Raw genomic sequence first — 13,735 nt, forward strand, 5'->3', positions numbered from 1 at the left:
GGTTTGGCCATTTGAGCATTGTCTTGCATGCCTATAGTGTAATACACTTCACTAGTTTCGATGCTTGAGCCATTCAACATGCATTACATGAGTTGTTTGCATAATTCGAAGTCATTTTGTATGCCATTTCAGAGCAGAAACATGTGTCATTGCACTCCATATTTCATCCTTTCAATGCGTTTTGGAAAGTTGTGTTTTGTGTCTTAGACTTGGGGCCATTGCATTGTGCATGATTGTATGTGTTTTGATGCCTTATTTCCATCATTTATTGGCCACTGATTTGGGTGTGGCTGAGGCCCATCCATTTTGGTTTAAGTCCATTTTGCATTGAGTATGCCATTGTAGTTCATAGCATTGAGTATGCCATGTTGTCGCATGATTGATCATTGCATTGTGCATGCCTTGTTCATCTCATTGTGTATGTTAGTTTCTATGTGCATTGTTTATGCTAAGTGTCATGTGCATTGAGTATGCCATTGTTAGTTCATAGTATTGTGTATGCTAGTTGCATGTTTGCATGTTATCCCTTGCATGTTTGCATGACTTAGTTGCATTGCATTAAGATTGCATGCTAGAGTTGCATTGGTACATGCCTTGTTTATTGCATTGCGTTTGGAATAGGGGTTAGTCCGAACACGGGGAACGAGGGGCGTTTCATGAATGAAATGATGAAACGTGCCTCGATTCTCGGTCGCCGACACTCTTGACTACCCATGACGGAGTTGTTGGCTTTAGGTGCTTGTATGTGCATTCATTTCACATTGAGTCGTGCAATTCGACTCCTCGGCCATCATGCATCGAGATGCGTAATTGGTGTCCTGAGGGTCAAGGACTACACTCCCTTGAGCTTATGCAATGATGGGGAGAGTGGTCGTGCACACATGTGTTGCGAATACTTTGCCATCTCTCTCTCTTGCCTTCTGTTACAGAAAACCAGAAACCAGGGGCAAAAATTGGTCGGCCGACCAGATTTAGTGGCTGGCTGACCACTTTTTCTGGTTTTTTCACCACAAAAGTGGTCGGCAGGTGGTCTCCAAGGCCAATAGCTGGTCAGCAGCCTTCCCACAGATTCCCAGGGTGGAGTTTCAGCCTTCAGGAGCTTTGTGCAGTGTTCTGAGGTCAATTGCAAATAGAGGCAAGTTGGGGCATCGCGAGGGATTTCCGAACAAGGCAATTCAAGCATGCATGCATCCTTTGTCATTCAAAGCAGAGCTGGGGCAGCCCACATTCATTTAGTTTGCATGCTCATTTAGATTGCTTACTTAGTTAATGTTGTGTAATAAGTAGTTGTAACTTGTTATTCATTTCGTCGTGTAATAACTAGTTTAATTAGATTAGCTTAGATTAGCTAGCTGGTTCTATATTATTTATTCAGACCCTCCATCGAGAGGGCGAATTTTGTAATAAGTGTGCGTGAGTGTGTGAATGTCTTCTAACCCCACGTCTTTCTCCGTTTTACTTAACCGCTTATGGTGGTTAGTTTTAGGGCATATTTCAATTAGTATCCTTATGCTCGCATGTTTGCATCCATTCATCTGTCTTGCATGCACCGGGCTCGGCGCATCATACTAATTGCATCGTATTTCAATTCCAAGTTGAATGCGTGTTATCTGCAGCATCTCATATGCCATCTTAGAATAGCCGAGCCTATCTTAGTTGCATTTTTCATGTGTTGCATTAGCCATCTTAAACATGAACTAGGATCATGCATTGATTTCTAACATAGCTTTTGTTTTAGCTCGGAGTACTCAGTAAGTGTTCATGCTTTAGCATCCTTGCATGGGTGTGAGTGACTGTCATGATAGCATGCTTACCATGAGGCTATTTGCTTATGTGATATAACTGCCTGATTGCCTGTGGGTGAAGGTTAGATTACTTGAATTGGAACAATTCATTGATTGCGAGTTTTAAGCCCACTTGAGGGTGGCAAAATCCGCATTTTGGCCTACTTGCGAGTAGCAAACCATTTTCAAGTAAACAAACATAAAATATTTTGTTCCAATTTAGGCAATCCGGTCTATACTTGTGTGCTGTGCACATCACATAGAAATTCTAGGTTAAAATTCGGAATAAAAGCTCATGTGTTTTCAAAAACAAAATATCATGTTAGTAAAGGCCGATCTTTGATCGGGCGAGCGGGGGTGCTCATTGCATGACCTTTCCCTCTCGTACCCAAGTTCCCGAGCCAAGGCAACTTTGGTGATGACAAACGCGTGGCCCTAGGCACGAGTTAGGGTTTCCTAAATTTTCCAAAAATAAAACATTTAGGTGGCGACTCTGTATCTGGCAAAGCAATCCATGTTTGGCACTTCTTTCTAAAAAATCAGTTTTTCAAAACGATTTACCGAATTTGGACTCTTTGGTGATTTATCGATCTTGCATTGCACTTTGTGAGATTAGATTCAGAATCGTGACATTTGAGTCCAAACTGTAATGAGCCTAATGAACAAAACGGGACTTTCCCGGGGCGTCCGGGCGCGTCTACACTATGTCTCCTTATTCTTCTTCTTCTTCTTCTCCTGTTATCTCTCTTCCTCTGCTTCAGTCCTTCTTTTGGTCCACTGTTTCTTCCTTTAACTTTTCTCTATCTGTTTCTCCTTTAAATGTTGGTTCACCTTCTTTTTCTACTATTCCTAGTCCTACTTCTTCCACTCAGCATTCTTCTTCTTCTCATTCTTTTGTTTTACCTTAACTTATTGATAACCTTCCTAACCCACATTCTTTTATTGCACCTTCTCATATTCCCATTTCATCTATTTCTATTAATCTGCTTCTTTCTCCTCCTACTCTTTCTAATGTGCATCTCATGGTTACTCGATCCAAGTCTTCTTCCCACTATTTTCTTCAAGCTCATTCTTCATCTCATGTTGTCCCTCCTCCTCTTTATTCTGATAATGAACCTCCTTCCTATAAGGAAGCTCTTCTTTCCCCTATTTGGCATACAACTATGCAAGAAGAATTTGATGCCTTACAGAAACAACAGACTTGGTCCTTGGTTTCTTTGCCTCCAGATAAAAATGGTATTGGATGCAAGTGGGTGTTTTGGATTTAAAGAAATTCAGATGGTACAATTGCTAGACATAAAGCTAGGCTTGTTGCCAAGGGTTATCTTTAACAAGAAGGGGTGGACTTTCAAGACACTTTTAGTCCAGTGGCCAAACTTCCACCTGGGTTTGTTAATGCAGCTCATCCTTACCATGTCTGCCATCTCAAGAAAGCTTTGTATGGTCTCAAAGAGGCCCTCAGAGCTTGGTACTCAACCTTTTCAGCATATCTTCTCTCTCAGGGATTTCACAATAGCAAGTGTGACTCTTCTTTGTTTATTCAGAGATTGGGCACTAACCTCACTATTATTTTGGTCTATGTTGATGATATATTACTTACAGGTAATAATCCTTCTCATATTCAGTCCCTTATCTCTCATATGCACACTGCTTTTTCCATGAAAGAACTGGGTGATCTATCCTATTTTCTTGGCATTTCTATTACTACCACCTCCTCTGGTTATGTTTTATCTCAAACCAATTATGCTCAAGACATTCGCAAGAAAGCAAGATTAGCTGAATGCAAGCCTTGCTCTTCACCCATTTCTGTTAAACCCAATCTTCCTCCTGATGCCGATCATTATTTGTTGATCCTACCCTTTATCGTAGTCTGGTTGGTGCTGTTCAGTACCTTACCATCACTAGGCCAAATCTTTCTTTAGTAGTCAATCAGTCTTGCCAACATATGCATTCTCACACAGTTGGTCATTTTGCAATTGTTAAACGATTGCTGCGCTTTGTCAAGGGTACTTTAGCTTATGGTCTGACGTATTCTCCTAGTTCCTTTGATGTTCATGCTTTCTCGGACTCCAATTGGGCTGGCGATATCATTGACCGTAAATCCACTTCAGGTTATTGCATATTTTTGGGCAGTAATCTTGTCTTTTGGTCAGCAAAAAAGCAAGCTACGGTTTTCAGATCTTTTATTGAAGCAAGGTATAGGTCCCTTGCTCGTACTGTTGCTGAATTGGCTTGGATTGGTATGTTTCTTCAAGATTTGTCTATTTCCTCTCATGTGCCTCCTACACTATGTGTGATAATGTTTCTGCTATTGCTTTGGGCTCCAACCTTGTTTTTCACTCACGCTATAAACACATTGAGGTAGACTGCCATTTTGTGCCTGATCAGGTTTTGGCTAGGAAATTGGTCCTTCAGTACATTCTTACTATCGATCAACTGGAAGACATCGTTACTACGCCTCTCTCTGTGTCTCCTTTTTTGTATCTTAAAGCCAAGCTCATGCTGTGTCTTTCTCACCCCATTCGCTTGCAAGGGGATGTTGAGAATAATTCTGCAGCTCAACCCAGCTCAGCTCTCATTACAGCACCTGAACCTACTCAACTCTGCCAAACTCCCACTCAACTCAAGAGGAGTTCTATCAACTCAAGTTTACTATACAGCTCAACTGCTTTGCTAACCACACCAATGATGAGTAGAGAGTTTGTTAGAAGACCTGTTACCAGTTATTAGCACATGTGTAAATCAGTTAGACTAGTTAGTTAGGTTATTAGATACATATCTGTTGTACAAATTAGATATGAGTTGTTGCTATATAAATAGATGATCTTGTATTACATATTTTCTAAGAAATGAGAGATTGATATTTTCTATATCTAGAGAATGCTCATAGACCTTGTAATAGGATTGAAGAAGGAAAGTTTGGACGAGTTCTTAAAAGATGAATTTGAAATATCTTCTATCTGTTTGTACTCATTTAATTTGTTGGAGGTTATTTTCGTCTTCGGGTATGTGAGGTAATGGGAAAGTGATGTAGCCAAACATTCCTTTATACTCTGTTTGGACGGAAGAGTTTGGTGAGAAAAGAAAAGAAATGACGAAAATAGAAACCCTTTCACTTGTTTAGATGGTCAAGTAAGTGAGAAATGATGAGATTTGGTGAGAAATGAATTGAGTTTAATGAAAATTTTCTAAAATACCAAATTACTGTTATTAAAGAACATAACTTATTGATACGAAATGTTATTTTTGTAAAACAAAATAAAATACTTTTCTTTCATTTTTTTTATTTACTCTATTCAAACATGATTGGTAAGAAACCACATTCTCTTCTCTTTTATTCATCCAAATATAATGATAAAAAACCATAATTATTTCTTCTTCTTTTTTTTTCTTTCTTACCTTACCTTACGATTCAAACGGAGTGTTGAGGTGATAATTGCCCTGGCTCGAAAGAGTTTGTCGCTGAGCTCAAAACAATTCACCTCTGGGGTTTCCTGCAAGAACACTTCTATGAATTGTGTATAAGACTGATAGAAGAGAGAAAAGGAAAGAAATTCCAAGTGAGAAATCTGTATTCGGATCCCTTTATTTATAGACAATCAAGGAACATGGTTTGCACTACATCTAAATAATCATATCTTTTATAGATGCACCTAAAATTTGAATAAAAAAATAAAATGTGTAATTTTTTTAAAAAAATAATTAAATAAATGTAAAAATTATATCGAATTTTTGTACTTTTTTTTTAATATTCAGTGAATTAAAAAAAAAATCACAAATTTTACACTTTCTAATTAATCTCTGCTCTTAAAAATTCTAAAATCAAAAGAGTTATATTACTCAACTTGTTTTGGTTTGAATTTTTTGAATTCATTTTTTAGAAAATTATTTTTTTTTTTTGAATTTTTTAATGTTGTAAGCATTTTTTTTTATAAATTTTTAGATATACCTAATATAAATACACTTAAAAGTATAATATTTGTGATTTTTTTTAAAAAATTACTAAATATCAAAAATACAAAAATTCAGTATATTTTTATGTTCTTGTATATTTATTGATTTTTTAAAATATTTTACTTTTTAGATACATCTAAATAAGGTGCCTCTAAAGAAGTAAAAAAATTGTTTCAAATTTAAAAAATATTCAGTAAAAACAAAAAAAAAATTAAAAATTAATTTAAAAAAATTAAATTCAGAAAATTAAAAATCAGACACCGTGATTCTGTTTTTGAGGTTTTTTTTTTTTTTTTTAATTTTAAATATGACCAACACAGAATGAGAATGAAAACAGAGAGAGAGACATATTTCTCTCCCTCCAAACACCTTTTTAGTCTTCCAGATTGTGAGTTTAATCTGTCTGGGGTTAGGGTTTTCGTTACCCATTTCTCTCTCTCTCTCTCTCTCTCTCTCTCTCTCTCTCTCTCTCTCTCGCTCTCTCCAACCATGGTTGTGCCATACTCGTTGGAGGACTCGCCTAGAAAGTGAACTGTTTGTTGAAATGCCTAAGTGAATCGAATTCTTGTATCAATTCAGCTATCTTTTTTTATTTTACTTTTTTTTCTGTTTAGTGCTTGCAGTATTATTGTGGAACACATCTTGCTTGGTCAAACAGTCACTTTTTCGATACATGTTGTATAAATTTATTTACGGCAAATTATATTAAACGACTCAAACTATTGATCTTTTACATTTTATTTTTTTAATATTTTAAACCCAATAATTACCCTCATCAAAATATTTGAATTTGAACATTAAATCATTCTGTTAGTTATTTGTTAGATATTTAGATAAAAAATTGTCAAGTATTGTGCACATGATGATTATATTAAATTTTTACAAAAAATAAAATAGGATAATTTCTTATAAAATTAATATAATCATCATGTGTATAACACTTAATAATTTTTCATTCAAATATCTAACAGAGACTAACATAAGGACTTAATGCTCAAATTCAAATAGTTTGAGGAGAATAATTATTGGGTTTAAAACATTAAGGAGGTAAAGTGTAAATGGTCAATAATTTGAAAGTGTTTAATATAATTTGTTCGTCTATTTATTTTTTCAAATGTCTGTAGAGAGAGTCAATTTCATGAATTCAATGGCCATGTTTGGTAGAATTGTGGGAAAGTGCTTATAGCTTATGCCTAAACAGCTTATAGCTTATAACGATAAACATAAGCTGATTTCTGACTTATAAATTAAGCATCTCCAGCCCCACTCAAAGAATAAGCTGATTTCTGACTTCCAAAAAGCTATAAGCTATAAGCTCTAAGTTAAACCAAACACATCAAAATAGTTTAAATTAAGCTGAAAGCTGAAATAAGCTATTTTTAAGTTCTGCCAAACAGGCACAATGTAACATTAAGTTTTGACCGTTTTCTATGTCCAGTTGGATAGCCTCATTGGATCATCTAGTCTGGTCTATTTATGACCCATTTCAGGTCCGTCTCAATAATTTGAGCTGTTAATTGTGTAAAACTTGTCGAACACTTTATCTTTGTAAAAAAATCACGTTAATCAGGTATTGATAGTCACTTGATCAAATCACATTTCTGTCGATAATTTTTTTTTTTTAAATCATATTTTCCGTTGACAGAAATGTGAACTAATTAAGTGGCTATCAAAATTCAATTAACGTGACGTTTTATAAAGATAAAGTACTTGATAAGTTCTACACATTAAACAATCCGTGATCGGCTCAGAGACCTAATAGCATTGTCTAATCGATTAAAACTGGAGACCTAATAGCACTGTTTAATCTGATTAAAATTGGAGACAAGCCTAGACCAGACAAATTATATCTAGTGTCTCTTTCCAAATGTCACTACTAAGATAATGCAACTGATCCATTTTATTCATTTTGGCAAAATTACTCCTCCATTAATTTTTAATACATTTTTTTTTCTTTTATTTTGGAGACCGTACAAACATGGACATTGGCTATCATATGAAGTTATCCCCTAAATTTTTCGATTTTAATTTTCATGATACATTGAGGACAACGCATCATTTAGGTTTAGGAAAGGGTATAATTATTTTGATCTTAATTTTCGTTTTTGTTTACCCCCTTTTTTTTTTTTTTTTGGAGCAGCAACAGGAAAGAAATTATTTTATTAATATAGAAAGATTACACAATTGTTTGGGAAAGTTGCATCAAAGTCAAACTAAACATCCCAACTTGGTTGGCACCAAAGCTAGACTAGTCATATGCATCCCGAAACCCCCCAAAAGGAGTTAGAAAGATTCCAACTCACAGAGACCTGTCACTCCAGCAAAAACATTACATAACACACCAAAAAGAAACATCACACCCTACCACCAGTACACTTTCTAATCTGATATATATTGAACAGGAAATCATTAATAGAGTAATGGAAATTATTGAATGAGGCTTTCAACCAAATAGCTAGTTTGGTGATGATTGATTCCAGTAACTCTCCCATCTTTGGTTGGACACCATTGAACAAGCAATCATTTCTGTACTTCCATATGGACCAAAGAGTAACAAGAGGGATAGCTTTCCAAATTTTCCTCTCTGTTTTGTTAAAGTAACTGCCATACCACCATTGCAACAAGCATTCAACTGATCTAGGCACTACCCAAAGAATACCCCACCACTGCACCAAGCCAGTCCATACCTTCCATACCATGGGACACAAAATAAACACATGCTCAACTGTCTCTGGTTCATTTATGCAGAATACATCCTTTTTTGTTTACCGTAATGAATAAGTTGTTTTTGTCCAAAAAAAATAAAAATAAAAATCAATAAGTTGCTATTTTAAGAAAAAAATATTGGTGCTCATGGTAATATTTTATTCTATGCATTTAGTGGTTGTGCTAGTTGTGTTGTGAATATAATTTTAGGAGGGTGGCTATATATTGACACGAATATTTCACCATAACTTCAACTTCTATGCGACTATCATATGATATTGTGGGTTCCCTTATTTTTAGATGTGTTGGGTTTTATTTGTATACGTAATATTTGTCATGCGAACTCATCTAGAAGGTGAAAAAAAAAATTACAAAAATTAATCTGGTGATAAATATTATTGAGAAGGGATTTGGAAAGGAAAAGAAAAAGATAAGTGAATTATGAATAAAATATACTTACATTTAATTTAGTTTTTTACACACATTTTCCCTTTCGTTTTTCAAATCCATTCCCAAATCTCTTATCCAAACACAGCATTAGAGAAAATTCACAAGATCCCCCACAAAGTGAAATTTCACTACTTCATTTACTAAAGAGAAAGAACAATAACTCCATTTGTCTGATGATCTAAACAGTCTGTAAAGAATTATGATTTTATGTAAAATGGTTTATTTAAATTGTTGGCCTTCATATGGGCATTCTTCTTGATACAAACATAATGTTTTGCTAGTGGAAGGAATTACAAGAAACCCTTTTTTAAGATAGTGATAAATATTGACGTTTAGTGCCCTTATTTCCTTCATAAACTTCACTTGGTGTTCTTAATTGAAGTTGATTGGGTATTTAGGCTGTTTGTTTGGTAGAAAGAGTCCCCAATGTTTCTCAAGTTCCGGGTTCTTTTGATCCTCATCAAACATAGCAGAAATGTATGTTTCTATAGGCCTTCCTGGCTTTTTGGGGGTCCCTCCTTTCACATGCTGAATCAAATTGTTATTGTAGGTCCTTGCATTATCAATTGATGTAGCAGTTCCACCAGCTGTAGGCCATCCACTCTCAGACACAACAATCTCCAAAGAGCCACCACCTGACTTCTCAAGCGCCGAGTAAACTGCATCCAACATAGCATCAAACAGATTTCTGTACCCAAGTGAGCCATCTGTCACCACAACCGAGGGAGCTGTGAATAGAGCGTAATCAAGACTAATGTCTATGGTGTTGTTTGCATAACTGAAATACGGGTACAAGTTAAGGAGCAATGGTGCACCATTGTTTGCCAAGAAACCAATGATTGGGTCAAGAAACGGTCCAAGTTCAGGCTTAAAAGAGCCTTCTGATGGAGGAAAAAAGTTAAAGGGAGGATGGCAGTGGAAACTTTGATTTCGTCACGGCCTTCTGCAATAAGAGCGGTGCGCACCTTTCGCATGGCGGGGAGAAGAAATGGCGCGGTGTTGGGATTTGATGGATCGACTTCATTTCCAACCGCGATGTACCTGAATTTGACATTGCCATAGTTTTTGACATTGTTTTGGACCCATATATTTGCTTCGGTTTGGTTAGAAGCTAGTCTCTGGAGATCAGTGTTTGGAACACCGAGCATGAGCTCAATGTTGGAGCCTCTGAGGGCTTGGAGAGCAGCTTGGTTTGGGTCATAGAGTCGCATTCTTTGGATGCCGTTTTGGTTGTAAAGAGCTACAACATCTTGTTGAGATTGTAATCCGCCGCCGAGCATTCCATAGCAAACCCCTGTTTGGGCACCTGCAACATTATATTGATTAACAAAATGGTAAGATTCATACATTAGGTTTGTTTTGTACTATAATTGTGTTCTGAATCTTTGAAAAATCATAGTATGGTTACCAATGTAAAGAAATAAACCAATTTTCTTGAGAATTTTCATATTACTAATAGACAAATGAAATGATTATGACATATTAATTTTTTTGGGTATGACTGTTGGGTGACACATAACTAGTTTCACAAGCCCCATATTGAAAACAATTTTTATATAATTCTTGTATTAGCAAAATAATCAAACAGTGAGCAGAATTTTCCCATCTCTTTAAAAGGGTTGATGTGATGCAAGACTCCCCCTCTCTCAAACTAAATCCTCCCCTATACCAAAAAAATAATAATAATCTCCTTAGTTTTGGTTGATTTTTTGAAAATTAAGTTATTCATTTTTCATATTTTTTTGTTTTTAGTTATTTTTTAAATATTTTAAATAATTTTTTTTAATTTCTAAATGCATATTACTTAGATATACTTAAAAAGTAAAATATTTGTGAAAAAATATGCTAAAAATTCAATAAACAAGAAAATGTATTGAATTTTTATATATATTTTTTTGATATTTGATGACCTTTTTAAAGATTTTTTTTTCATAAATATTATACTTTTTACGTGTATTTAGGTTAAGTGCATCTAAAAAATAAAAATAAAAATCTGAAAATATTAAAATTTTTGGTGAAAAACAAAAAAAAAAATTAATTTTCTAAAATTTTTGAAATCAAATAAGGTAAATAATTTTTTTTTTAAAAAATCGACATTATCTAATGATCATTATTGTTATTGGCTTTTCCTTGTATGCCCCTCAATTCTTTTATTTTTTATTTAGAAATCCTACAATAGAAACAAATATTTAGTGTAATCATGATACTATTCAGCTATTTTTCATTCATTTAATTATATGAGGTTGTTTGCAATGATATAAATTAGTGTACATTTTAATTTTTTACGAAAAGATATACAAAAAAAAAAATAGAGAGGTAACATAACCAAAAAAAAACAAAAAAAGTGTGCTAAAATCAAACTTCTTAAACAACCTTATACTCTCCACTACCTTAATATAAAATTTTTCATCCTACATTGCGCTACATGAGAACAATTTGTTAAAGAAAGAGAGATAGAGACGGGTATGGAGAGTGAGACCTGTTAGGTGTAGGGTAGCCATTAATACCCCAAGGAGAAGCATTGTAGCAATCATGGAAGACATTTTACCAGAAAAATGTAACTGATACATGGAGAAGATAAAGAAACAAAGCTAAGACAATATGCAAATGTGTTACAAAAACTATGAACTTGGTTCATTTTATAGAGATGAAACGGCTTTAATCTTGAGGTCTCAATTAATGAAAGTCCCCACCACACTACTTCCAAGCAGGGACGGAATCAAGATTCTATCTTTCAGGGGCCAAAATCTAAAATAAAAATATTCATTTAAGAAGGTTTATTTGTTTTTTAAATTAATATTTTTTTTTAACTGACCAAATTGCATTTTTTATTTTGAAAAACCACTCACTTAAGCAGTAAGCACTACACAAGAAATCAAAAAAAAAAAATTACAAAATCAAAAAAAAAGAAAAAAAAAAGAGAAAAAGATTTTATCACAATTTATTTGTCATATAATATAATATTATTCACTACAAGAAATTATATTTTTCGCAATGCAACAAAATATGTTGCTAAAAGGGAAATGTAATTATATATTTTGTTCATATTTCACCTATTTTTTATCATTTTCTTTTAAAATTTCTATTTAAATTTATTAATCAAATACAATGCAAATAATTTTTTACAGAGAGTGCCTACGAAATTATTCGAGTTAAAAGCAAAATAAAAAATAAGAAAGTGGGAGTGAAGATTAAACATAACATTTATCAACTGGGGGGGCCAATACACATACACATATAGAAATGGATATAAAGAAGTAGCAGTATACACAAAGCAATTGAGCCAAGGCTGGGGGCCATGGCCCTTGCCGTCTACACTTGGGTCCGTCCCTTTCCAAGTTATTCAATTCCATGGAAATTTAATCTAGAAAGAAAATTCCACAAAAATACACCAATTGCAATATCATTTAATGTCCTCTTATGGAGTTGTACCAAAATTTAAAAAAGTCAAAGGTATCATTTGATAGAGTTTTAGAATTATGATTTGATAATAAAGTTACATTTTGAGTTTGTGAATTTTTGAATTATGATTTGAGTGTGAAAAATTTGTTTGGTTATGAGTTTTGAAAAGAATTTTGAATTAAGTTTGAAATGAATGATGTGACATATGATATTTGATTCAAAAACTTACAACTCATAACCAAACACACAATCCAAAATTCTATTCAAAGCTCATAAAAAATTTAAAAAAAAATCCAAAAATATTTTTTATTTAAAATATAAAAATAACTGATGCGAAAAAAAAAAAAAAAACTATTCCGGTCAACCGGCCGGATGTTCAGGGGGATGACCGGGTAGACGTGTTTTGAAAAATGAGTGTGAAATCAATTTTTAAAAACGCTAATCAAACACTACACTCAAGCCAATGAGTGGAATTAGGATTCTAGAACTCTACCAAACAAAGCCAATTTTTTTTTTTTTTTTTCAACTTCATTTGGCATAAGCTAAAAAGTTAATTTATTTACTAAAAAAAACTCATTTTACTAAATGAACAAGTCATGTGGCAAACTCAGTTCTTTGCAAAATATTACCTTCAATCACTTTGAAAAGCTACTCAAAAAAAGCCAATAGATATATGTCAAATAAACAAGTTAGCTTATTTTTAACAAATAGACTAGTAAAGTTCTAAAGAAAGCAATGACTTCATAAGCCGAGTCTAGTAGCCGCCTCTATAGATAAGGGTGAAGCTATTAAGGGAAAAAAAATAGCAACAGTCTCTTCTCGACTTCTAAGAAGTTAATTTTTTTTTTTTTTTTTTTTTTAAAATCTTATCAATTTTTTCTTCTAAAATTATATATATATATATCCTTTATATTTTTTTTTTCATTCTTCTAACAAATTAAGAAAATATATCTTTTTTATTATGTGTATTTAATTGATATCTTTCTTTTCATTTCATATCATTTAAGAGTTCTACATTTTGGAATATTAAGATGATTTTATTGGAGAAATTTGTAGTGCTATTGAGATAATTTTGAAATATTGATGATTGATTTTGTTTTACCAAATTAAACTTTATGTTCCAAACCGACTAAATCTAATAATTTATCTCACTCAATCAAAATCATAACTCCAGCACTATATATATTGATATATAGTTAAATGTGTATGCATAGTGAATTTATCTAGTTGAGTGTAGGAGTGTAAAAATGGCCTGCGGCTCATGGGTGGCCCGAAACCCGGCCATAGCCCGAAGTGGCCCCGACCCGTTTGGGCTCGGGCCCGACCCTAGCTTGAGACCCTGGGCCTAGACCATCATTTTGAAGCCCGGCCCGTGAGCTCTGCCTGGCTCGACCCAAAAAATTTTGGGCACTGTGGGTGGCCCGGCCCATTTAGCCCCT

At 34.0% G+C, this 13,735-nt stretch overlaps 1 pseudogene across 1 annotated transcript; it reads right to left on the reverse strand.

Annotated features, from left to right (window-relative positions):
* Positions 1–9,112: 9,112 nt before the first annotated feature.
* LOC114257255 (glucan endo-1,3-beta-glucosidase, basic isoform-like) lies at positions 9,113–11,502 on the reverse strand (annotated as a pseudogene). Its single transcript, XR_014342411.1, has 2 exons — positions 11,374–11,502; positions 9,113–10,200 (listed from the first exon to the last, which is right to left on the reverse strand). The product of XR_014342411.1 is annotated as a glucan endo-1,3-beta-glucosidase, basic isoform-like (transcript).
* Positions 11,503–13,735: the final 2,233 nt, after the last annotated feature.

This window comes from Camellia sinensis, chromosome 10 (assembly GCF_055761805.1).
Source record: "Camellia sinensis isolate YWXY chromosome 10, ASM5576180v1, whole genome shotgun sequence".
Lineage (NCBI taxonomy): Eukaryota > Viridiplantae > Streptophyta > Magnoliopsida > Ericales > Theaceae > Camellia > Camellia sinensis.